The sequence below is a fragment of the Epinephelus lanceolatus genome, chromosome 13 (genome assembly GCF_041903045.1).
Source record: "Epinephelus lanceolatus isolate andai-2023 chromosome 13, ASM4190304v1, whole genome shotgun sequence".
Classification (NCBI taxonomy): domain Eukaryota; kingdom Metazoa; phylum Chordata; class Actinopteri; order Perciformes; family Serranidae; genus Epinephelus; species Epinephelus lanceolatus.
The window spans coordinates 44,064,856-44,089,452 of NC_135746.1; the positions used below are offsets into that span (position 1 = coordinate 44,064,856).

At 42.1% G+C, this 24,597-nt stretch overlaps 1 protein-coding gene and 2 long non-coding RNA genes across 5 annotated transcripts in view; 2 read left to right on the plus strand and 1 right to left on the minus strand.

Annotated features, from left to right (window-relative positions):
• The window catches only part of opn5 (opsin 5), a 223,099-nt gene that overhangs the window by 94,945 nt on the left and 103,557 nt on the right, over positions 1–24,597 (minus strand). Inside the window, exon 2 of one of the 3 annotated variants that reach the window (XM_078174114.1) lies at positions 24,420–24,589. The exons of the other annotated variants lie outside the window; for them this stretch is intronic. The gene's annotated coding sequence lies outside the window, so the exon portion shown is untranslated. The remainder of the gene's footprint in view (positions 1–24,419; positions 24,590–24,597) is intronic. 3 annotated transcript variants of the gene reach the window in all.
• Positions 3,050–4,847, plus strand: LOC144466507 (uncharacterized). Its single transcript, XR_013493101.1, has 3 exons — positions 3,050–3,102; positions 3,214–3,261; positions 4,790–4,847. It is a non-coding gene; the product is annotated as an uncharacterized LOC144466507 (long non-coding RNA).
• On the plus strand, positions 5,103–5,865 carry LOC144466577 (uncharacterized). The gene is made up of 3 exons (XR_013493187.1): positions 5,103–5,162; positions 5,505–5,597; positions 5,821–5,865. It is a non-coding gene; the product is annotated as an uncharacterized LOC144466577 (long non-coding RNA).

Below are 24,597 nucleotides of genomic sequence, written 5' to 3' on the forward strand. Positions count from 1 at the left end.
ACATCTTTCGATACAACCATGGAAGAAGAGCCTGATGCACAGGAGGACTATGGTTATAGGGAATACCCAGACAGAAGTGACGAAGAAACCGAGCTTGTTGACTTAGAATCCCAAACCGAAGAGGAACTGTCAAGCCTAAGAGAGGATGTGGCATCTTGGGCCATAGACATAAAGCAGACCCACAGTAGTGTTAATAAGATACTAGCGATCCTCCGCAAACATGGCCACAATTTGCCCAAAGATGTCCGCACACTATTGCAGACTCCATGTTTTGTGGAGAGTAAAAAGAAATGTGATGGGGACTACATTTACTATGGATTGGAGTCAGGCATCCGCAAGTACCTTGAGCAATGCCCTACTTTAACAGGAGCAGTCATCTTGGACATTAATATTGATGGCGTTCCCCTGTTCAAATCGAGTCAGACACAGTTTTGGCCAATTTTGGCCAAATTTGACAAGTCTGACCCTTTCATTGTGTCTCTATTTTGTAGGAATGCAAAACCTGAACCGGTAGAGGATTATCTACAGGATTTTGTACAGGAGTTGGTAGACCTTCAGGAAAAGGGCATTGTTCATGAAGGGATCCGGTTCGAGGTCGAGATTAATGCCTTCATCTGTGACTCTCCTGCAAGGGCTTTTGTCAAGTGCATCAAAGGTCACAATGCGTAACAGGCATGCGAACGCTGTGAAGCTTTGGCCAGCCATGTGGATGGCAGGATGGTGTACACAAACCACACACCTTGTGAAAGAAGAACTGATGAAAGATTTAAAACTGTTCAATACACTGTCCACCAAAAAAAGCTACGCCCCTCATTAGGACTGGAGTCGGGTGCGTCAGCCAGTTTGTCTTGGACTACATGCATGTGGTTTGCCTAGGTGCAGTAAAGAGGCTTCTGACATTTCTGATTAAAGGTCCTGCTGAGTGCAAACTACCCAAAAGGTTAATAGAACAACTATCCAGCCGATTAATGGCACTCAGAGGGAAGATGCCATCAGAATTTGCCAGGCAACCAAGGTCAGTAGTGGATCTGGATCGGTGGAAAGCCACAGAATTTCGGCAGTTCCTACTCTACACAGGCCCAATTGTGCTGAAAGACATACTGTCACATGACCAGTACCACCACTTCTTGTGTTTGACAGTAGGTATATCTATCTTGCTTGAGTCGGATCCTGAGCAGAGAGAAGCATATCTGGAGTACTCAAGGGATGTCCTGAAGCACTTTGTAGAGAACTCTGTTGAGTTTTATGGCAACACCTTTTGTGTGTACAACATCCACAGCCTGCTGCACCTGTATGAAGACGTGGAGGGTTTCAAATGTTCCTTAAATGACATATCAGCATTCCCCTTTGAGAACCATTTGCAGTCTATCAAGAGAATGGTTCGAAATGGCCAAAATCCAATTGCACAGGTCACTAAAAGAATTGTAGAAAAGGAGCAGGCAAAACCAATACAAACATTGTCCCACAAGAGGTACTATGTCTCAGACAAAACTCGAGACAGTTGCTTCATCCTGGAAGATGAGATCGCGTTTGTGAGGGAGAAGAGGGCTGATGGCAAGCTGGTGGCTGATGTTGTCACGCTGGATGATGCAAATGATCTGTTTGAAAAACCATGCAAGTCGAAGATCATCAACATTGCCTATGTGGACAGATGAATGGATCAAGCACATCGGCGGCTGGTGGATAAGAGAGAAGTGATGAGGAAGGCTGTTTGCATTCCACATTCAGAGGGATTTGCCATCTTTCCTCTGTTACACGCCATGGACTAATTGAGCATTACAACTACAGCACTACATTGAACTATGGAAGCTTTACAACGAAACTTTTCGAAATGGATAAATTGATACTTTGACCAGTCAATTCAACACCTTTAGTGGGCTTGCACGAATGGAGGACTCTAGCAGTCACCATAACGGACTTGATAACGTAGCAGAACATACCATATAGGCAGCAAACTGTTCAGAGACTAACAGCTGGTAACTCGCACAGTCACCCATTCCTTTGTAAATAATACTTATGGACTAAAAGTAGAAGAAATAAATGAGCCTGCACCATTGGAGAAGGGCCCTAGTTGCAGAACAAACCTGTCAACAACCCCTGCAGCACAGCAGACTATTATTGGCACATTAGAGTTTGAGAGGATACATCAAAGAGCCCAGCTGACACGCACCTTCAACCACCTGCAATGCCGAGACCATGCTGGCAGCCCAACGACAATAATTGTCTGTTACAGCGGTAAGGGCAAAAAAGAGGTATGACATCGCTGATTTGCTGTTCTCAAAACATGTAATTGCCTCAAAATATTAACAACCCAAAGATGTGATTGTAATAGAACATTGCAATATCACAATTCTGAAAAAAACACCATCAAAAAGCCTTCTCTACGATTTCAGAGAAAATAACCCTAACCCACCTAACCCTTGACAGCCATTCAACACCAATTTCAATATGTTGTAATCTAACACATATTTATAGAGTTACAGCGGGCAGCGGCTTATTTAGCAGATGTAGTGGGCCAATGTGCATCTGGCCACTTATTTTTCTTTTCCCCTTTTTCAGCATTTCCATTTTGAAATGTGTTCACTATTTGTCTACTATTGCATACAAAATTTCATATCTTTTTCTGTTTGAATATCAGTAAGGAATTGATGAGCACAGATTAATTGTATATTTCAATTCACAGAACATGTCACAGCGGAAGACAACCCGGGTCGTTAAAAAGAAGACCTTTCCTGACTTTGTTGAAGGTAGGCGTCTGTTGTATTTTAGTTGGACATCTCACATAATGTACACTTTTTGACTACTGATTGCTAGCTTTGTTTTTTAAGTCTATGCACATGCCGTCTGTTTCTAGGTCCCACTTATCCTTCACCCCCGAAGAAATTTCGGAAGGAGTCCAATACAGTGGCCTCAAATGGTAATTTAAAATACATCTTTATTCACCAAACAACCAACAGAATATTCATATATGTGCAAAGTTGATTGTGATTATGTTTGTGTTGATTCTGAGTAATGTCAGCCTTTTTCTTTTTTTCTCCCTTTCAGCCCCTGGTCCATCTCAGCAGCCACAACGGGTAAACGTGACTACTTCCACCACCACTGGTAACTATCAATGCTAACGTATTGTTTTCCATGTCCAACTATAATAAGCCATGAATGTATTTGTCTGTCATTGTTAAACAACTATACAGAATTGGTTGAATCTTGTTACAGGTCCTAAAGATGCCCTAGGCAAAAGAGCCCTACCCCAGCCTTTTCCACGTGAGTAATTTGATTATGGCCATATATTTTTTAAATTGTCTTTTATGATTATCTTTATAATAGTCCTTTTTAATATCAGTATTGAAAACCCCAGGATATCATTCTCCCTCCTGCCCCCCGAAAATGTAGAATAAACTCCCGTTGCACTTAGAACAGCAGAGTCACTCCTAGCTTATGCCAGTGGTCTGAAGACTTAATGCAAACTCCACTCTAGCCCAATAGTGCTTGCCCACCCTTGATGACCACACATATCTTGGATATTATTAAAGGGGAGAATAAAGGATAGCGTTGAGTTTCCTTTTGTGTATGAGTGAAGTTGAGCTGGCATTTTTATATGGACCGATGTCAGGCAATGTTTTACTTTGCACCCTATCGTAAAGGAAGCCATTGTGTGTATAGCTTTGAGGTAAAGATTAATGATCGTTTCATTCTTCTTTAATAGGTTTTCTGCAGAGTGGTCTAGCTTTTTTTTGATTATTTTTTCTATACATTTTATCCAGGGCTGCCCCTGACCAAATTGGGGCCCTAAGCGAAATTTTATTTGGAGGCCCCCATCCCAAATGTATCATAGGTACAAAATGACCATACAACAACTTGCCATTTAACTTGACAACCTTTACTGGCAATAACAAATGTACTGTAGATACAGTAGTTTGGCTGTATGAGTCAAATAAAATAAAAAATTCAACCTGAAATAAATAAATAAATATTAAATAAAAATAACTTCAAACTGAAATAAATAAATAAACAAATAGCACAAATAGCCATCAATTACTCATCAAAAGAAAGTAACTTCCACCACCTCAATCCCCCACCCTTGATGAAACACTGAAAATAAAATAAAAGAGGGAGACAGGTTTTTCCTATTTAATCTTATTTTGTTATATTTCTCCCTCTCCCCTCTCTGGAGGCGTCAGATCTCCCTCAGCCCTCCGCCTCTCCCACCTTAATTAAACACTGAAAACAAATAAAATACAGAGACATTCTTTTCTATTTTCATCTTATTTAGCTATACAGTATTTCTCCCTCTCCCCTCTCTGGGAGCACCCCAAACCTCGGGTCTCCCCCTTTGTGGAGCCCGCCCGCCCTCCCGTCCCCGCACATACTCCTGAGGCTCTTTTGGACGACATGTCGACAACTCTTCACCTGCTGCAGCTCTGCAAGTGCCTGCCAGCGCACCCCTCTGATTGTTCAGATGTCGAGTGCTGTTAATCATTGCAGCGACGCATGGGCGGTCAGGTCTCTTCTCTCCTTCCTCGAGCTGATTCTACGCGCGCCTCATGGTAGCGCATGTGCGCATCCATTGTGCATATGCGCAAATGCATCCCCTCGCGCAAAATGTGGCCCCCCATGGAAGATGAGGCCCTACGCACAGCGCGTGTTCTGCGTTTAGGGAGGGGCGGCCCTGATTTTATCTATAAATGTTGATTATTGATGTTACCATGTGCTCTCCTTGCTTTGTACAAAGCCCTCTGGATTAAGAGGATCAGCTAAATGCCAGATTTGTAAAACAATTTTATTTTTGTAGGCCAAGAGTACCCCTACTCTGAGGATTTGTTCGACGATCCACCTGAAACATCAGCAGATCTTTCAAAATGTAAGACTAAGGCAATTTTCAAATTGTATGAATTCCAATCATTGTTTTATCAAAGGTGACCATTTCTTTTCTCCCCCTTTTATTAGCTTGGCAGCCATCACCCGACAGTTCATTAACACAGATATCCTGTGAGTTTGTAATCTTGTCCTCTTTATTTATATTCTTTTTTTTGTTCTATCTATTAATACTTCTAATTTAAATTAATTCAAACAATATACATCTATAATAATTATGTCTTCCCCAGGCGGGTCACCAGCCACTCCAAAAACAATTTTGACGGCACCTCTGCATTCCTCTACACCAGGTATAAATTATATGTTTATTGGACTCAAACTATCCCCCTGGTGAATAGATATTTTAGATGTAAAGTAATGCTATGCTGAATATAATACTTTTTGTATCTGTTTTTGATCCCAGCTATGCAAGGTCAGACCACATCAGCAGTCCCTGAGAGGAGCTGTTATAGAAAAAAAATCAGAACACAATGTTTTAATAAGTGCAGCAAATACACGGGCACCATTGTGTACAACTAGTGAAATTATTAAATTACTTATCCCCCGCCCCCAATAGTGAATGGGGGTGGCAAGACTTCAAGTCCACGCATGCAGCCAGGGCTGTTTAATTTTTGTATGTGTTTCTCTCCCAGCAGATGATAGCGCTCCAACCACCCCAGTAGTACCTGGGAGGGCCCGTGTTAGACACCGCAGTCCTGTGATGACCCGTGCCCGGACCCCACAGGGTAATCCTTAATGATTATAGCAGCGATCACAATGTTGATTGAAATTAATTGCCTTTGCTGCCCCCGCCCCTGTGTACATTGTAATATAATATATTGTAGTAGACATCTGAAGTTGCAAATTTTCAGATTATGACATTGTTTTTAAGCCTCTACTGAATATACCGCAAATGACAAATGGTGTGAGTGAAAAGGTTTGATTTCAATGGGCTTTCTCTCCCAGCAGATAATCGCTGGCACACCCCACCAGTTAGAACAGGAAGGACACAAGGTATGTCTTGATACAGCAGTGTTCAGAATGGTGCCTGTGTAAGATAGAAAAAATCTTAACTACTTTATCCTCCACTCCCAATAGCTAATAGTGGTGGCAAGAGGACTCCAGTCCATGCATGTAGCCAGGACTGTTTTAATTTTTATGTGTTTCTCACCCAGCAGATGATCGACGGCAGAACACTCCAGTATTAACTGGAGGGGCCAAGACCCGTGTCCGGACCCCACAGGGTAACATTTACTTGATTAAATCATGACTGGAATTAAGACATTTAATTGCTTTTGCTGCCCCTGTCCTGTGTACATTGTAAGTGATTAGACATCTGAATGTGAAAGATGTCAGATTAATGACATTGGTTTTAAGCCTGTACAGAATATACCACAAATGACAATTGGTGTAAGTGGAAAGGTTTGATTTCAATGCGCTTTCTCGCCCAGCAGTTCATCGAGGGCAGACCACCCCAGTGGTCCCTGGGAGGGCCAATACGTGGGCTCGGACCCCACAGGGTAAACTTTTATTGATTATAGCAGTGGGATTTTAAACTTGTGAAACAGGTTATGATTTTGTGTTTAACAGCCAAAGTGAAGCATTACACTCAGCATCCATTTATTGTTTCGTTCTCTGATTTTGCAGCCAGGAATAGGGTTTATTCCTACCCCATGACGGAGAAAGGTAAGAAAGGAATAACTACTACAATACAAAATGCTCTTACGTAATGTTATTGATTGTTAATAATTAATTTCTTTTCAAACAGAGTTCCAGCGGGTGGTAGTCGAAACCCTCATGGCGATCCTGGACGAATTTAAAAAACCTGAACAAGGGGGGGGACAGCGAGGATGAGGGTCTCACTCAGTTACCCCTAATGACCGTGGAGGAGGTCGAGGGAATGTCGAGTGAACTTCAAAAGCGCCCAAACATTAAACATTCACTGGTAAGTCAAATAGAGATGCTAAAAATAATACAAAATCCATACATTTGACACTCTTGATAATTTGATAATATCATACAGATAAAATCAATGTCTCGCCTTGGTGGGTAGGATCTCAAGACCTGCACACGTAGGATCCTGTCCAGGATTGAATAGAAATTGAATTTTTCTAACGTGAAACTGTACACAAGACAATATAACAGTCAATGGTTTTAATATGCTAGTGTATTATTGGTGTTTCTTATCAATAGTCTTTATCGTGAATTGCAAGAGTAAGCAGTATAAGATTTTTCTGTATGTTTGCTATCCTTTTCAGAGTTTTCAGCAATGCAGTGCAGAGGCAATACAACCTGATGGGTGGAGGACGTCAGGGAAAGAGGGCTCTGAAGAAAACGGCCTTCTTTTCTGTTGTTCTCGGTAAAAGAATATCTCTGCAAGTTATTAGTTATTCTATGTCATATGTCATATAACTGACACAATTATAGCATGAAGCAATAAAAAAATAAATCCTTCTGGACAATACTAGCTAATTCCTACAATTACCACTGTAAAGTCTTTTTTTTTTTTTTTTGCTTGTTTGCAGAGGCTGTTCGCGTTGCCTTCCCACAGGCGACGGAGGAACAGGTTGGCGCAGCAGTAGGAGACCATTTGAAGCAGGCATCAGCACGATGTGGTGGGGGGGGGGGGGCTACAGGAGGCCAAGACCATCACCCCGCTAATTTTTTTTTACAACGCCTCGCAAAATAGTTAATATAAAAGAGAGTTTCTATCAATAAAAAATCACTTTATTACTTTATACTTTTGTGTTCATTTTATTTTTTGTGCAGCACGAGGCATAGGTAATATAAAAGTTAAGTTAAAATTTATTTAAAAGTAGTTAGTAATAGTTTTCTATCACACTGGTTTTTTTCACTTTATTACTTTATACTTTTTAGTTCAGTTTATTTTTAATTGTATTTGTATTTTGAAAAGTTTCCTGTTTTAATGTTTTTATTGTCGATGGGTCTGATATTAAAAAACAATTATGCCCACTCCATGATTGTAATGGTTATATTCTGAATGAAAAATGTACCGTGATTGCAATTACAGTTGACTGATGATTGCCAAATGTAGATCAGTGTTAAATTATGAATAAGCATGACAGAGTAAAAATGTATTGTAAAAGGTCCAGAAAGAGAAACAACATTGCCAAAATAGTCAGAACATCCTGGGAGTCCATGTATCAAGGTAAGCATTGCAGGTAAAGTTTGGTGTCTTTGTAGAGAATCTGGGTCTACAGTACTTTTTTGGCTATTTAAATGTTTCTTGTGAATATCTTCATAAATTGACAAATTGTCATTAATGTATTAGATGTTTATGAAAATATGCATTAATGATATTTTGTCAATTTATTAAAATATTGACTGAAACCATTGAGCTTTTTTTTAGGTCTGTTAGACGTCTAATAGACGTCTACTCTAAAAATGGTCTAACAGTGGTATAGAAATGAAAGTTTATTAGACGTCAAAATTTAGACTAGACCTCTAATAGACGTCTAATCAACGTCTAAGTCTATACCTGGGTTTATATTTGGTATAAGCATGAACGTCAGGTGAACGTCTAAAATGTAGACGTCTAAATGTAGACGTCTATTGTATGTGATTTAAACGTCTAAGAGGTCTATATATACAGTATATAAGTTGTTTAGACGTCTAAAAAACTTTCATTTCTATACCCCTGATAGACCAATTTTAGACTAGACGTCTAAGGAACATTTAGACGTATATTAGACGTATAATAGACCTAAAAATGCTCGGTGGGAACTGATGTGGTTAATGACAAGGACACAATCAAATTAGTTAAAACTGAACCATCTGTTACTTTGACAATGACTCCTATCAGTGAGCCTTCAGCTTCCTCCACTCCAGTACTGGATCAGTCTTTTCAAGATGACAGTTCCTCAGCTAGCTCATCCGACACCATCATTTTACAACAACCAATTTTGTGATACCCATCTTTTCATATAGTGTTGAAATGATCCTTGAAGCAGGAAATCAAGCTTATGAATGTGATGGCTCACTCCTTCAGAATCCAAGTATCTACTCTGACATACTTGAGAAACTTGCTGAAGCAATCTACCACTACCAGGCCTATCCCAGTGCTCTTCAACAACTGGAAATTGTAGAAGCTTTGCTTAAAAAGCACCCATGCTTAAGGGAGCCTGGAACCTCATTTTCAGGCACATATGGGTGGCAGCAATGTCTCAAAATGAAGATGGCCAATTACCGATGTAAACTGAAAAGGCGCAATGTCCCTTGTCCTGAGCTTCATATCAACTCCTTGAAAAGAAAGGCCCCTGGTGAGAGACATCCTGCAAAAAATTGCAGGAAACCGAAGAGAGCAGAGGTGAACTACCTTCCTCCACATCCAAGTGGAGAAACAGACGACAGTCTGGAGAGGGAGAGACAGGAGCTCCTTAACGAGGTTAAGAAGAGGAACAACGCTAAGGTGATTCAAGAAAAAATGGCCAAGACATTCTCCTATCGAAGACTCGAGGTTGTGAGTGGTAGTCCTGCTGCTGCTGACTTCAAAGACAGATGGCCTGCTTTGTTTTGTGAAGCTGAGGTAGGTGAATCTGTAAAGCCTTAAATATTTCACCTGCTCTATTGAGCTTCAACAATAATTAAATGAATGAATTTTTGAATGAACTAATGAATTTTCGAAAAAAGGAGTATAGTAGCACATTCAGGGTTGCTCGATTAATTGAATTTTAATCTAGATTACAATTTGGGCTTCCAACGATTATGAAAACAAAATAATCAACATAAAACGATTATGTGCTTCTTGTCAGTTTACTCTTGTTGTCTCGTGTTGCAAATCAAACGCACCCGGAAGCCGTGCGTCCGCAATACTTCTCCTCTCCTCTCCAGCCAGTCAAGTAGGTGAACTACGAGTAATGCAAGGGGCAAGTGATCGCGGAAGATTTCAAAAACAGCTTGCAGGAAATAGCAGAGGGAGAGCAAGAGAGGTTGGTCTGTGTGTGCGCATCGGGGCCGAACTCCGCCGTGCGCGATACTACGTTGTTTAAAAAAAACAATGACAAAGTTATCACGTGCGCCGCATATTCGTGATTTCAATTTTGACCAAAATAATTGTGATTATTATTTTTTCCATAATCAAGGAGTCCTAAGTACATTTCAAGCATACACTTGAAATTTGTTTTTATAATGTATATTATGGAGTACTGTTATGATTGGACCCATGAGAATAATGAAACTTGGAACACTTGTCAGTTAAAATTGGAAGCCAAATAAATGTTTGTTTGCGTTGATCATTGTTTTGTTTTTTTGTTTTTTTTTAAAAAAGCGTTTGCTTGTTCATTCCACCATTAGTATCTACAGGGTTAAACGCCCTATACAGAATTTACCCTCCCTTCATTTTGCATTAGACTATTTGGCTAGTTATTGATGTACTTGTGAATCTTTTGTCCATTCAGATCAAGGAGGAATTCAGGAAAATAACTACAATTCCCCTGGAGCAAACCTTCATGCACAAACTTGACCACTACACACCAAAACTTACTACGCTGATGAAAGCCAAGGGAGGTGTCGTGGGGACCAAGATGAGGCCGTTCCTGGGCAGACTGAGTCAGGTGTGCTTGTTTTGCTTGTTAATAATTTTTTTACAGGGAGATGGACCTACTTTTTCTCTCACTCTCTCACACACACACACACACACACACACACACACACACACACATACACGTATAAAGCACAAACCTCACACTTCAGAGATTCAATGCCCCTGCATGCTCTGGCTCCATGCACTTAAAGGGAAATTTCGGTTTATTTCAACCTGTCTCCTATTGTCCTAAATTTGTTTCAAGTGACTAGTGACATAAAAATAATAGTTAGCATGTTAGCCGTTAGCCTAAATACAACCCAGGCGCACCTAGTAGCGTCAGACCTGTTAAAACGTAAGTGAAAGGGCAACCTTCAAGTGCAAAGTTAGTCCACTAAACAAGCTTTTTTCCACAAGACCGCCTCATATCGTTAGGATAAATGTCAGAGAACATATAGAAAACGACATGTAAACATGTTGTCTTACCATACCGGTGTGCTGCCATGTTTGTTTACCATTTAGCTAAGGCTGCAACCGGTCCCATTCCTTGCAACAGAGGCATTCCTCTTCTGTGGGCACTGGAGCACAGCATCCACAGGTACACCACCAATCTCATAGGAGACAGGTTGAAATAAACCGAAATTTCCCTTTAAATCACAAGAGCTAACATATGCACTTGTGTTGTCACTTGACAGTTCATTGTGTATGTATAATGGTTATGTTCATGTTCTTAATCTGTTCACAGAAACAGAGCATTGAGATGAGACGTGAAACCGTTATCCGCAGCCTTATACTGTACCTTGGCGAGAAAGAAGAGGAACTTTTTAAAGACTGCTTGGTATAGCATTAATAATTTTTAAAATAATTTGTAATGACACGGGTTAAGAATTTTATGTTATTTAATGTTCAAGTTAAGAGGAAAGCAGACAAAGGAACAGAGATATTCTTGCAGCGCTTGACAGTGGGAGCATTTCACTCGCATTTGCAACTAAAATTGGTGTGTGCGAAATGTAAAAAATATTTAGGGGCATGTGCACATAAAAAAATCAGCCGAAGCAGCCTATATTTCTGTCAATAAAAAATATGATAATCTAACCGCAAATGTTGGAGGAACTCCAGCCGCCTTCCTTCTTCCCCATGTGACACGGTTATGGGCGGTTTTCCAAGCCACTGTCGGCGCAATGAATATAAGTCCCACTGTCGGTAGGGTGGAAATAAATCAAAGTGTGGAGGAGACGGACCGGGTTAAGCGGCAGACCTCTGGGGAAGCCTGCTCCGTTCTCCTCGCAGTTAGGGACCGGGCAGTAGGGCTGGGCGGTATACCGGTTTGTACCGAAAACCGGTATTTATTTTCGTTATGATATGAATTTTTCATATACCACAATACCGGTGAATAGCCCAAACAATGTCCGGAACGTGCGCGGCGGGAAAGTGTTTCAGCGGGGACCCATTTCACCGCTGCCTACCACAGGCACCCTTGAGCGGGTGAGAGTGAGAGCATAGAAAAGTTTAGAGGCGAGAATGGCTGCCGGAGAGAGTCCTGAAAGCAAAGCAACTGTATGCGATGACCCAGAAGAACTCGTACCAAAAAGAGCAGTGTTTCCCCTATATGCAACTAGCAGCGGCGCACCGACGTTTACAATTCTCCTCTGTCCTCTGTATCGCGCACGGCGGAGTTTCGCCCCGATGCGCACACACCCACACCCACAGACAAAGCACACACACACAGGTGAGCACACTAGAGCACGGCTCGGGACGCATTTTCCTGACTGAAGACGACCCGTCCCAGGTCCGAGACAGTTACGGCCAGGCTCCACCGGGCACGTCAGCAGCGCGACACGTCTGCAGCGTGAGTCTCGTAGCAGCTCGCCCCCCTGTTAATCAGCGGCTCCACCGGCAACGGGAGCGGCGCAACAACCCCCGTCTGTCGCAGCTCTTCTATTTTTGTCGCGCTACGCTCTCCTACGCGACCCTCCACCAAATAAAAACTACATGAAATAGTGTGCTAAACGAGCACAATGTGTTTATAAATGAATAAACCATTATCAGAGGTGATATATGGTGACTTTTTTCATGCATTTACCCATGTTTATCCGTGACATTGTGTAAATGTCTGTGGCGGACATTTGAAAGCGAGTAGATGACCAACCGTACAGTAAACTTGTAGATAACTCAAATATAGCCTATGTAATAACTTAGGTGGAAAATGCGTTAACATTTCATGCAACCTACATGCAGCCTCTCGGCTCGGCAAATGGTAAACAACCCCGCTGGCTTCTCTACGTGTTGCTTCCGTACGCAGTCAGTGGAGCCCAAATGAATGGAGCGGAGCGTGTGTTGCGTTCAGGCGTTGTCAGGTAAATAACAAATTCCGGCACTTGAATAGGCCATAGCACAACACAGCAGCATGTCAAGTTGGCTGAACCTGAGCAAAATACCATGAAATACCGTGAAACCGATATGATTTTTCTTAAAACCGTGATATGAAAATTTTGTCATACCGCCCAGCCCTACTGGGCAGGGTGGAAATAAGTCCTGCAGAGTTTCAGAGGACCTGGAGAATGTTTTAGGATAGTAATAACATTATATGTGATAATCATATTGCAAAGAAAATTTTATATACATATATATATATATATATATATATATATATATATATATATACAGTACAGGCCAAAAGTTTGGACACACCTTCTCATTCAATGCGTTTTCTTTATTTTCATGACTATTTACATTGTAGATTCTCACTGAAGGCATCAAAACTATGAATGAACACATGTGGAGTTATGTACTTAACAAAAAAAAGGTGAAATAACTGAAAACATGTTTTATATTCTAGTTTCTTCAAAATAGCCACCCTTTGCTCTGATTACTGCTTTGCACACTCTTGGCATTCTCTCAATGAGCTTCAAGAGGTAGTCACCTGAAATGGTTTCCACTTCACAGGTGTGCCTTATCAGGGTTAATTAGTGGAATTTCTTGCTTTATCAATGGGGTTGGGACCATCACTTGTGTTGTGCAGAAGTCAGGTTAATACACAGCTGACAGCCCTATTGGACAACTGTTAAAATTCATATTATGGCAAGAACCAATCAGCTAACTAAAGAAAAACGAGTGGCCATCATTACTTTAAGAAATGAAGGTCAGTCAGTCCGGAAAATTGCAAAAACTTTAAATGTGTCCCCAAGTGGAGTCGCAAAAACCATCAAGCGCTACAACGAAACTGGCACACATGAGGACCGACCCAGGAAAGGAAGACCAAGAGTCACCTCTGCTTCTGAGGATAAGTTCATCCGAGTCACCAGCCTCAGAAATCGCAAGTTAACAGCAGCTCAGATCAGAGACCAGATGAATGCCACACAGAGTTCTAGCAGCAGACCCATCTCTAGAACAACTGTTAAGAGGAGACTGCGCCAATCAGGCCTTCATGGTCAAATAGCTGCTAGGAAACCACTGCTAAGGAGAGGCAACAAGCAGAAGAGATTTGTTTGGGCCAAGAAACACAAGGAATGGACATTAGACCAGTGGAAATCTGTGCTTTGGTCTGATGAGTCCAAATTTGAGATCTTTGGTTCCAACCACCGTGTCTTTGTGAGACGCAGAAAAGGTGAACGGATGGATTCCACATGCCTGGTTCCCACTGTGAAGCATTGAGGAGGAGGTGTGATGGTGTGGGGGTGTTTTGCTGGTGACACTGTTGGGGATTTATTCAAAATTGAAGGCACACTGAACCAGCATGGCTACCACAGCATCCTGCAGCGACATGCCATCCCATCCGGTTTGCGTTTAGTTGGACGATCATTTATTTTTCAACAGGACAATGACCCCAAACACACCTCCAGGCTGTGTAAGGGCTATTTGACCAAGAAGGAGAGTGATGGAGTGCTGCGGCAGATGACCTGGCCTCCACAGTCACCGGACCTGAACCCAATCGAGATGGTTTGGGGTGAGCTGGACCGCAGAGTGAAGGCAAAGGGGCCAACAAGTGCTAAACACCTCTGGGAACTCCTTCAAGACTGAAAACCATTTCAGGTGACTACCTCTTGAAGCTCATGGAGAGAATGCCAAGAGTGTGCAAAGCAGTAATCAGAGCAAAGGGTGGCTATTTTGAAGAAACTAGAATATAAAACATGTTTAATATTATATAATAATATTAAACATGTTTTATATTCCATTCCTTCTAGTTGAAGAAACTAGAATATAAAACATGTTTAATATTCTATTTTGAAGAAACTAGAATATAAAACATGTTTTCAGTTATTTCACCTTTTTTTGTTAAGTACATAACTCCACATGTGTTCATTCATAGTTTTGATGCCTTCAGTGAGAATCTACAATGTAAATAGTCATGAAAATAAAGAAAATGCATTGAATGAGAAGGTGTGTCCAAACTTTTGGCCTGTACTGTATATTAAAGACAAAATTAAATTGCAATACTTTTTCAAAACTTGATGATTTTACCTTTCTGTACATTTTGTATAAAAATTCATTAAATAATTTTGTTTGTAAATGTCTATTTGCATCACGTTTATTAAGGAAGACACATTTTTTGTTCAATTTACATTGTGCCCCTAAAGTTCTTTGTGCGCTCCTTACTTTTTCAACTTAGAAGCACATGTGCTCCTTGGGAAAAAAGTTAGCATCAAGCCCTGTATTGTGTTCATTCTTCCCTGATAATGAAGTCACTTTGAATGATTCACACAATTCTATTATTTGTTTCTCAATAGAATTATTCTTTTTTGTTGTACATTGTATGTAGGAGGACAGCCGGAGTGATGTCAGTCAGCACATCCTCAAAATACTCGTCGTCCATGGTGCTGATGAGGATCCAGTCGATGTATCCATCCTTGTCGAAGGCCATGAGATTTTGCCAGGATGCAACAGTACTGTGAAAGCTTGCTCACTGCTCATGGGACTGATTCATGCCCTCAATTTGGCATACCCTCCCACTTTGCGCTACACTTTTGAAGTATTTCAAAAACTCTTGCTGGAGCTGGATGGAGTTAAACTGTCCCCAAAAGTAAACACCTTGAAATTGAGGTTGCTTTCCTAAATGCATGTCATGACAAAAAATGTAGCATCATGCATGGACCCTTTTTGAGGATGTATCATGATGCATGGACCCTTGTGGAGAAATGCCAAGAATTAGCACAGAGTTCAAGTTCATCTTGGCTTACTAGTGGGAAGTTGCCTGTCATAAATGTTTTTCATTTTTTTGTCAAATAAGGTATCTGTTAATTACAGATAAAGGGTGAAGGAAAAGTTAAGATTTTATTCTTCATCGAGAATGGTTAGACACCATAAGCTGTTCATTTTTAATTGACTCTGTTGATTTATTTCATGTTTTAATTGCATTCTTAAAAGTGCACTAGTCTAGAGGACTGGTTTGAATGTTGAAATTGTACTGTTTCAGAGTGTAGGTTTGTAAGATTTTAATTGCATATTTGAAAAGTGGTATTCCAGATCTAAAGTGTGTTGGACGAGTGTATATTGTAATACTGTGTATTTGTTTGATGCCAGTCAAGCCAACTTAATTTGGAAACATGGATATCTGATTGATAAATATGCCATATTTCTGTACTTAACTGTTTCAGAGGGTTGTAAGGTTTTCCCTGCATATTTGAAAAGGGCTATTCCAGATCTATGTTGGATGCAGTGTATATTGTGTATTTGTTGTTTAATACCAGTCATACCAACTTTTCAGTTGTATGATACAAATGTGGTTATTTTTCTTTGAAAAATTTTTTACTTAGTCTACTTTAAATAGCTTTTGCTGGAGACACGTCTTTAATTTACTGTTGGTACAAATTCTAATGCAATACAATTTAATGCACTTTTACTGTTAACGAGGTACTTGTACATTCGTATGTATGTATGTATGTATGTAGGTAGGTATGTAGATAGGTATGTAGGTAGGCAGGTATGTAGGTAGGTATGTAGATAGGTAGGTAGGTAGGTAGGTATGTAGGTAGGTATGTAGGTAGGTAGGTATGTAGGTAGGTAGGTAGGTAGGTCACCACTGCTCAAAGCTTAAGAGACTGTTTTTATGCTGACCCTCTCCCAGAAGTTGTTTTGAGCTTGTTTGTGTGTGTTAAACGTTCTTGAATATGTGAGTATCATATTCCTGTAATGAACGTTGGAACTCTGTTTCAGAGGGTTGTAAGGTTTTCACAGCATATATGAAAAGCACTGTTCCAGATCTGTACTATATGTACAAAAGTATTGGGACACCTGCACAACCTAATGCAATATTTATTTCCAGTACAACAGCTCTGCCATAAATTCTACTTTTATGAAGCTTCCACATGTTCAGTTTTTATTGACATTGTCATAAAGGTTATAATTCGACTTTGTTTATTACTGAAGTTGTGGTGGATGGTGCTGGTGTACTGGAGTGCATTTTATTGACAGTGTTCCTAATGTTTGGCCCCCTTATGTAGGCTAATGGAATGGCCAAAATATTAGGAACACTTGTCAGTATAATACACTCAAGTACGCTTCATAAAAGTAGAATTTATGGCAGAGCTGTTGTACTGGAAATAAATATTGCATTAGATTGTGTAGGTGTCCAAATACTAAATAGTATATTGGATGTTCAAATAAACACAAGAAGTTTGTGCTCTAGAGAAAGGATCAACACTCAGTGAAAAACCTAAGCCCTATGATAAGCTAATATGGCAAGGCTTAACTATACAAACCAATGAGCAGTGATAACTAGCATGTATTTGGGGTCATCGGGTGGGAACCTCCTTTCACCAGTATTTCCTCTAGTTGGTCCCACGACACCTCCAGGAGGCTAGACAGTGATCTCTAGCGTCCCAGAGACACTCCCCTAATGCCAGGTCTCACTGCTCCCCTCCCTGCACCAACCCAGTAACCTCCTTTACCTTACTTACGCATGGCTTTCTCAGCCCAAACAGCACTGCCACCTTCAACCAAACCCAGGCTCCGTACATGCGAGCTCTAGGTAGAAGCAGGGCTGATACTACCTTTCCTAGCACATTCACCACACTCTATTTCACACGCTACATAGCAGAACTACAATATAAGCTAAAGTTAAAGGAGCTAAATAAACTTACAGGATCAGCAAACACACTCACCTTGCCGCATGGCCTCAAACAAAATGGATTCAAATAGGCCACTCCCACACTTAAATAACCTTCCTCTTCCTGGACTTCCTCCTTACCTACACATGGCTCTCTCAGCCCAAACAGCACTGCCATCTTCAACCAAACCCAGGCTCCGTACATGCGAGCTCTAGGTAGAAGCAGGGCTGATACTACCTTTCCTAGCACATTCACCATACTCTATTTCACACTCTACATAGCATAACTACAATATAAGCTAAAGTTAAAGGAGCTAAATGAACTTACAAGGTCAGCAAGCACACTCACCTTGCCGCATGCCTTCAAACAAAATGGATTCAAATAGGCCACTCCCACACTTAAATACTTCCTCTTCCTGGATTTCCTCCTGAGAGGAAGTGGATCTCTCCACCTGATCTCAAGGAGTTATGTGCCCTGTTTAGTAGTTCCCCCTGCTGGCCCCCAACTGACATTACTTCTTCTCTTATAGATGAACTGGCTACATTTAATTGCTTCATCTGACATTTCCCTCACTGTCTTCCTCAAACTCTGTCCCCGCACTCTGAGTTCCCCCAGGAGCGAGACAGCTGATCTTGCTATGAATCCCCTAAACCCCACTTCCACTGGACAAATCCTAGTCTTCCATCCTCGCTGCTCAGCTTCTGCTCCTAAGTCTGCATATCTAAGCTTTTTTCTTTCATAGGCTTCTTCCACTGAGTCTTTCCTAAGGAACTGTCAGCTCAATGAAATAAACTATCCGTTGACTCACTGACCGTATACTGTGCAATATTGTCTGTTCTGTCTTTGATGCCAGTCAGGCCGTTGTTAAGTTTATGGCTGCCCGATAAAAGATTGGGCGATTGCATCCACAATTGTAGTAGACTGACTTTGACAGTCTTGTTTGTTGAACTGTTATAAAAAAAAATAAACGGTTTAATTGTATTGTAATTTAGTTGTGTGATATGTGATAAATATATATTAAATGCATAGAGTATTGGTTAAATTTATTTGGTAACATTTATCAAAAGAAAATTGGCAAAAATTACATACATTCAGTGAGTAATATATCTTAATGCAAACAAGTAAATTAAAATGTCAAGCACAGGAAAATAATTAAAATCTACTTATTTACTTCATAACAGTAAATACTACAGATATATAAAATTTACTTAAAATTTTGAGGAAAATGATTTTCCTGCCTATGAAAAAACAAGTAGACTTTACTTAATTTGTTTAAATAAATATAACTTTAAACTTGGATGTAATTAAGTAACATTTACTTGATATCTTTACAACTGTTATGTTTTGTGGTAAGTAAAATTTACTTGATAATGGCAAGTGAGTGTTACTTGATATCGCAGCATTAAATTTTACTACAGCATTTGCGTGCAAATACTTACAATAGATTTTTTAAGTAAATCTTATGAGTTATTTTTTTCAGTGCAGGTTCGGTTTATGCGAGCTCCAGGTAGATACCGTGCTGATACTACATTTCCTAGCACATTCACCATACCCTATTTCACACGCTACATATCATAACTCCAATATAAACTAAAGTTAAGGGAGATAGAAAAGATTAACTCACATAATCAGCAAACACACTCACCTTGCTGCATGGTCTCAAACAAAAAGGATTCAAATAGGCCACTCCCACACTTAAAAAACATTCCTCTTACTGGATTTTCTCCTGACAGGACTGATTGGTGGATCTCTCCACCTGATCTCAAGGAGTTATGTACCCTGCCTAGTATGTCCCCCTGCTGGCCCCTAACTAACATTATTCCTCCTCATCCAAATCCACTGACTAGATCTTGGTACAAACTATTTCCTGGGGAACAGCAAGCATTCCCCCTAAATCTACTTGCATTTCCCAATTACAAGCACCTTTGAGGCGGCCACACCCTTGCCTCCTTACTAACTTATCACTTCTGTATTTCTCCCCCTCACAAACAAAATATGCTTTAAGGTTGCAGTACCTAAACACAATGGGCATGATGGGTCCCCATTTAGCCACAGTTTTAGGTTCTGAGGGGTTGTGCGTATGCGCCCATGCGTGCAGCCTGTCGCAGTCGCTCCTGCTTGTTTTCTCGGTTTTCTTACTTTTTTGCTTTATTAAGTTTGGTATTTGTGCTGGCTTTTTGTGATTGTCATTTTGAAACTGCGCCCTCTCAAAACATGCTGATTGAGAGAGTTGTACTCATTTTCCTCACCCTGGAATTACTTATTTCATTTGGACCCGGCACCATTGCGCAACAACTTCATGGCCGCATTGTTTACTCCAGAGATCAGCTGATCGCGCTGAAGCCGGCCGGCTTGGCGGCCAGAACATCGGAGATACCAGCTGAACTGTGGAGGAAAACACACAGAGGATGCAGGGGAGGAAGTAAACAGCGGCGGAAAAAAGCAGGGTTGAGACAACGGAGGCTTATGGAGAAGAGAAGATATAAGCCGTGTCTCCCCTCTCTCACCATGGGAGACGTGAGGTCACTGGCAAATAAGATGGACGAGCTGACAGCGGTCGCCAAAAGTCAGAAGGAGTACCGGGAATGTAGTCTTATGTGCTTCACTGAGACATGGCTTCACCAGGACATTCCCGACAACAACGTCTCCATCAGCGGCTTCCAGACTGTTCGGGCCGACAGGGACTGCACCGAGAGCGGTAAGCGCAAAGGAGGGGGGCTTGCTGTTCTAGTAAATAACCGCTGGTGCAGTCCTGACCATATTTCCATTAAGAAACGTATCTGTTGCCCGGACATTGAACTGTTTGCTGTTGGACTCAGGCCGTATTATTTGCCCAGGGAGTTTTCACATGCAATTATTGTAAATGTTTACATCCCCCCCTCTGCCAACCCAACGTCGGCATTTGACGTCATTCACTCCGCCATAGCCCGCCTGCAGACTAAACACCCGAGTGCCTTCATAGCTATCTCGGGTGACTTCAACCATGTCACCATGGCAACAACATTGCCCACATTCACACAGTATGTGAGCTGCCCTACCAGAGAGGAGAGGACACTGGACTTACTGTATGCAAACGCCAAAGATGCATACAGCTGCTCCCCCCTCCCCCCTCTGGGTAGGTCAGACCACAACCTGGTGCACCTCAACCCCTGCTATGTATCACTCGTCAAGAGCCAGCCTGCGACCATGAGGACAGTGAGGAGATGGTCGGAGGAGACTTATGAGACACTGCAGGGCTGTTTTGGTGTGACAGACTGGCAGGCACTCTGTGAGCCACATGGGGAGGACATCGATGGGCTCACAGAATGCATCACGGACTACATCAGTTTCTGTGTGGACTCCACTGTCCCAGCCAGGACTGTCCATTGTTACCCAAATAACAAACCGTGGGTAACAAAGGACATCAAAGCCATCCTCAATGCAAAGAAGAGGGCCTTCAGTGCTGGTAACAGGGAGGAGGTGAGAACAATACAGGGGGAGCTGAAGATGAAGATCAGGGAGGCTAAGGAGAGGTACAGAAGGAAGCTGGAGAGGAAACTCCAGCAGAACAACATGAGAGAGGTCTGGAGTGGAATGAGGACCATCACTGGCTTCAGGACCAACAACCACAGAGGAGTTGAAGGCAGCATGGACAGGGCCAATGAACTGAATCTGTTTTTTAACAGATTTGACACTGCTGGACCTGCCCATCCCCCCCCCTGACTCTTCTGCTGTCTGTCTTGGTCAACCATCTCCCACTCCGCCCTCCTCCCCCACTCCTCCCTCTCATACCTCAACACCCACCTGCTTGACCCCCCATCCTCCTCCTCACACCTCATCCCCCCGTGGTCAGACTGACTGCTCTCTCCATCATGCGGACTACACCCCTCCCCCACGTGTCGTCACCTCCACAATGTGCTTCACTGCTGACCATGTGAGAAGACAGCTGATGAGACTCCACTCAAATAAGGCTGCAGGCCCTGATGGTGTCAGCCCCAGTGTGCTCAAAGTCTGTGCCCCCCAGCTATGTGGAGTACTTCAGCATGTCTTCAACATGAGCCTGAGTCTCCAGAGGGTCCCCTTGCTGTGGAAGACATCCTGCCTCGTTCCTGTGCCAAAGACATCACGTCCCAGTGGCTCCAACGACTACAGACCCGTGGCATTGACCTCCCACATCATGAAGACCCTGGAGAGACTCGTCTTGGAGCAGCTCCGGCCCATGGTCAAGCCACTTTTGGACCCCCTCCAGTTCGCCTATCAGCCCCGACTTGGAGTTGAGGACGCCATCATCTACCTGCTCAACCGTGTCTACGCCCATTTGGATAAGCCGGCGAGCACTGTGAGGGTCATGTTTTTTGACTTCTCTAGTGCGTTCAACACCATCCGTCCAGCTCTACTGGGTGACAAGCTGACAGCAATGCAGGTGGATGCCCCCCTGGTGTCCTGGATTGTAGACTACTTGACTGGCAGACCACAGTATGTGCACTTGCAGCGCTGTGTGTCAGACAGAGTGGTCAGCAATACCGGGGCCCCGCAGGGGACTGTCCTCTCTCCCTTCCTCTTCACCCTCTACACCACGGACTTCAGCTATTGCACTGAGACCTGCCATCTTCAGAAGTTTTCTGATGACTCTGCTATAGTTGGATGTATCAGCAAGGGTGATGAGGATGAGTACAGGGCTGTTGTGGATAACTTTGTCACCTGGTGTGAGCAGAACCATCTGCAGCTCAACGTGGCAAAGACAAAGGAACTGGCTGTGGATCTGAGGAGGACCAAGACACCGGTGACCCCTGTTTCCATCCAGGGGGTCAGTGTGGACATTGTAGAGGACTATAAGTACCTGGGGGTACACACTGACAATAAACTGGACTGGGTTAAGAACACTAACGCTCTCTACAGGAAGGGCCAGAGCCGTCTCTATTTTCTGAGGCGACTGAGGTCCTTCAACATCTGCCGGACTATGCTCAGGATTTTCTATGAGTCTGTGTTGGCCAGTGCTATCCTCTATGCTGTTGTGTGCTGGGGCAGCAGGCTGAGGGTGGCGGACGCCAACAGACTCAACAAACTGATCCGCAAGGCCAGTGGCGTTGTGGGAACGGAGTGTGACTCTCTGATGGTGGTGTCAGAGAGGAGGATGCTGTCTAAGCTACGAACTATCTTGGACAATGTCTCACACCCACTCCACCATGTGCTGGTCAGGCACAAGAGTACTTTCAGTGGGAGACTCATACCACCAAGATGTACCACTGAGTGCCACAGGAAATCATTCCTGCCTGTGGCCATCAAACTGTACAACTCCTCCCTCTGAGTGGCCCTGAGACTTTTTCACACACTGCAATAATTTAATTTAACTTGTGCAATAACCCCATTCACCCTGACTGTATATATTCTGTTTGTGTAAATAATCTTGTTCAGTTTACAATATATGTATATGTATATATATATATTTATTCACGTTTATGTTTGTTAATAATTCCTGTTTATTTAACTATATATTAGTTAATACTATTGTTTAAATTTCTTATATTTTCACATATCTTTCCTCTCTTGCAAGGAGCACCTGTAACATAAATAATTTCCCCTCGGGGATCAATAAAGTATTTCTGATTCTGATTCTGATTCTGGTAACACATCGTATGTAGCCCCTACCAGGAATCTAATACAATTCTCCTCCATATTCCACATGTCCCTCCAACTAAGCTTCTTCTCTTCACTTTCCCAATTCAACCACTGTCCCTGCTTAGCCTGGGCCACTACCTTTGCACCCCTTAATATCTCCTCCTGTCTACGTATCTGTTCCACAACCAGCTTGCTTTTATCTTTGGGACCTGCTTTATTCAATACTGGTTTGCCTGAGCCAAGTCCCAGGCCTCCATGGCCAAACTGAACATTACCTACAATCTCTGCATGCCTAAGAGCTGCCTCTGCCTCCTGAACTGCCAATCTTGGCTTCCATTTCCTCCCCTTGGTTGGATTTGGAACCACACTCCTAACTACCATGTCCTTACTCCCAGATAACAACAGCTCTGTTCTGACCATACTACATTTAAATTCCTCTGTTAAACTAGATACTGGCAGCTGAAGTATCTCTTTTCCATACAATGCAACACTACTTAAGACACCTAGGAGTGCCCAACCACTTCCTAATATAGGAGCTAACTGACCTTTCAATTCTCTCCACAATGGATATTGGAATTTCATAAATTGACAGTGGCCACATTAACCTGGCATATATGAATCTACTGTCAGAAACATTTGGTTATGACCTGTTGTAAAACGTTTCACATGACTACATATGTATTAGATTTTTTATTTTGTTAATCACCTGGAATGCATCCCAAGTCTATTAATACACAAATAGTCCTGTTATGTGAAAAGTGTAACTACAGTTATCTTGGAAAATGCAAAGATTCAGACTACCTTCAGGACTGCACAAACAGGGTTTGAAAACTTTGCATTCAAAGACAACAACCTTATTACTTAAACTACTCAGCAGGTCATTGTGGATCACAGATTTTTTTTTTTTCTTCAAAGATTATTTTTAGGGCTTTTTGCCTGGAGAGTGACAGGAAAGTGGGGAGAGAGATGGGGTATATGTGTCAACTCAGTCACAACACTGAATGGTGAAAACTGAACTACGAATCCCTGAAGCTGATTATGAGATATAATCTTTTCGCATTTGTGGCACCCTCTATTGGCAGAATATCCCAAGACTGTTCAGCGAGGCTCAGACAGCATCTGCACATGTGCACCAACTTTGGTTACAAGAGCTTAAGCCATTTTTGATTTATGAGTAGTTGTTTAATGACAAATGTTTAAAAATGTACAACTTAAAAACAGTTTGACTTGTTGAAATTTCCTTGATAGATTTAGATAAGCAATTGCTGTAGATTATCCTGAAAAAAAATCGAAGTTCGAAATATATTCGAATATATATATTTTTTATAAGTTTGAACCTAAATTTGATAATTCGAATATCATTAATAATTAATGAATACTACCAATAATGTTGTATATCACGGCGAATCCCGCTCGGGCGGAGATGGCTCGTGCACAAGCCGGGCCAGAGAGGGACGCAGCGATGGAGGGAGAGGCGCCGACGGAGGGAGAGGCGCCGACGGAGGAGCCCACTGCGCCAACACCACCCACTGCGCTGTCTGCGATGTGTGACCTGTTGGG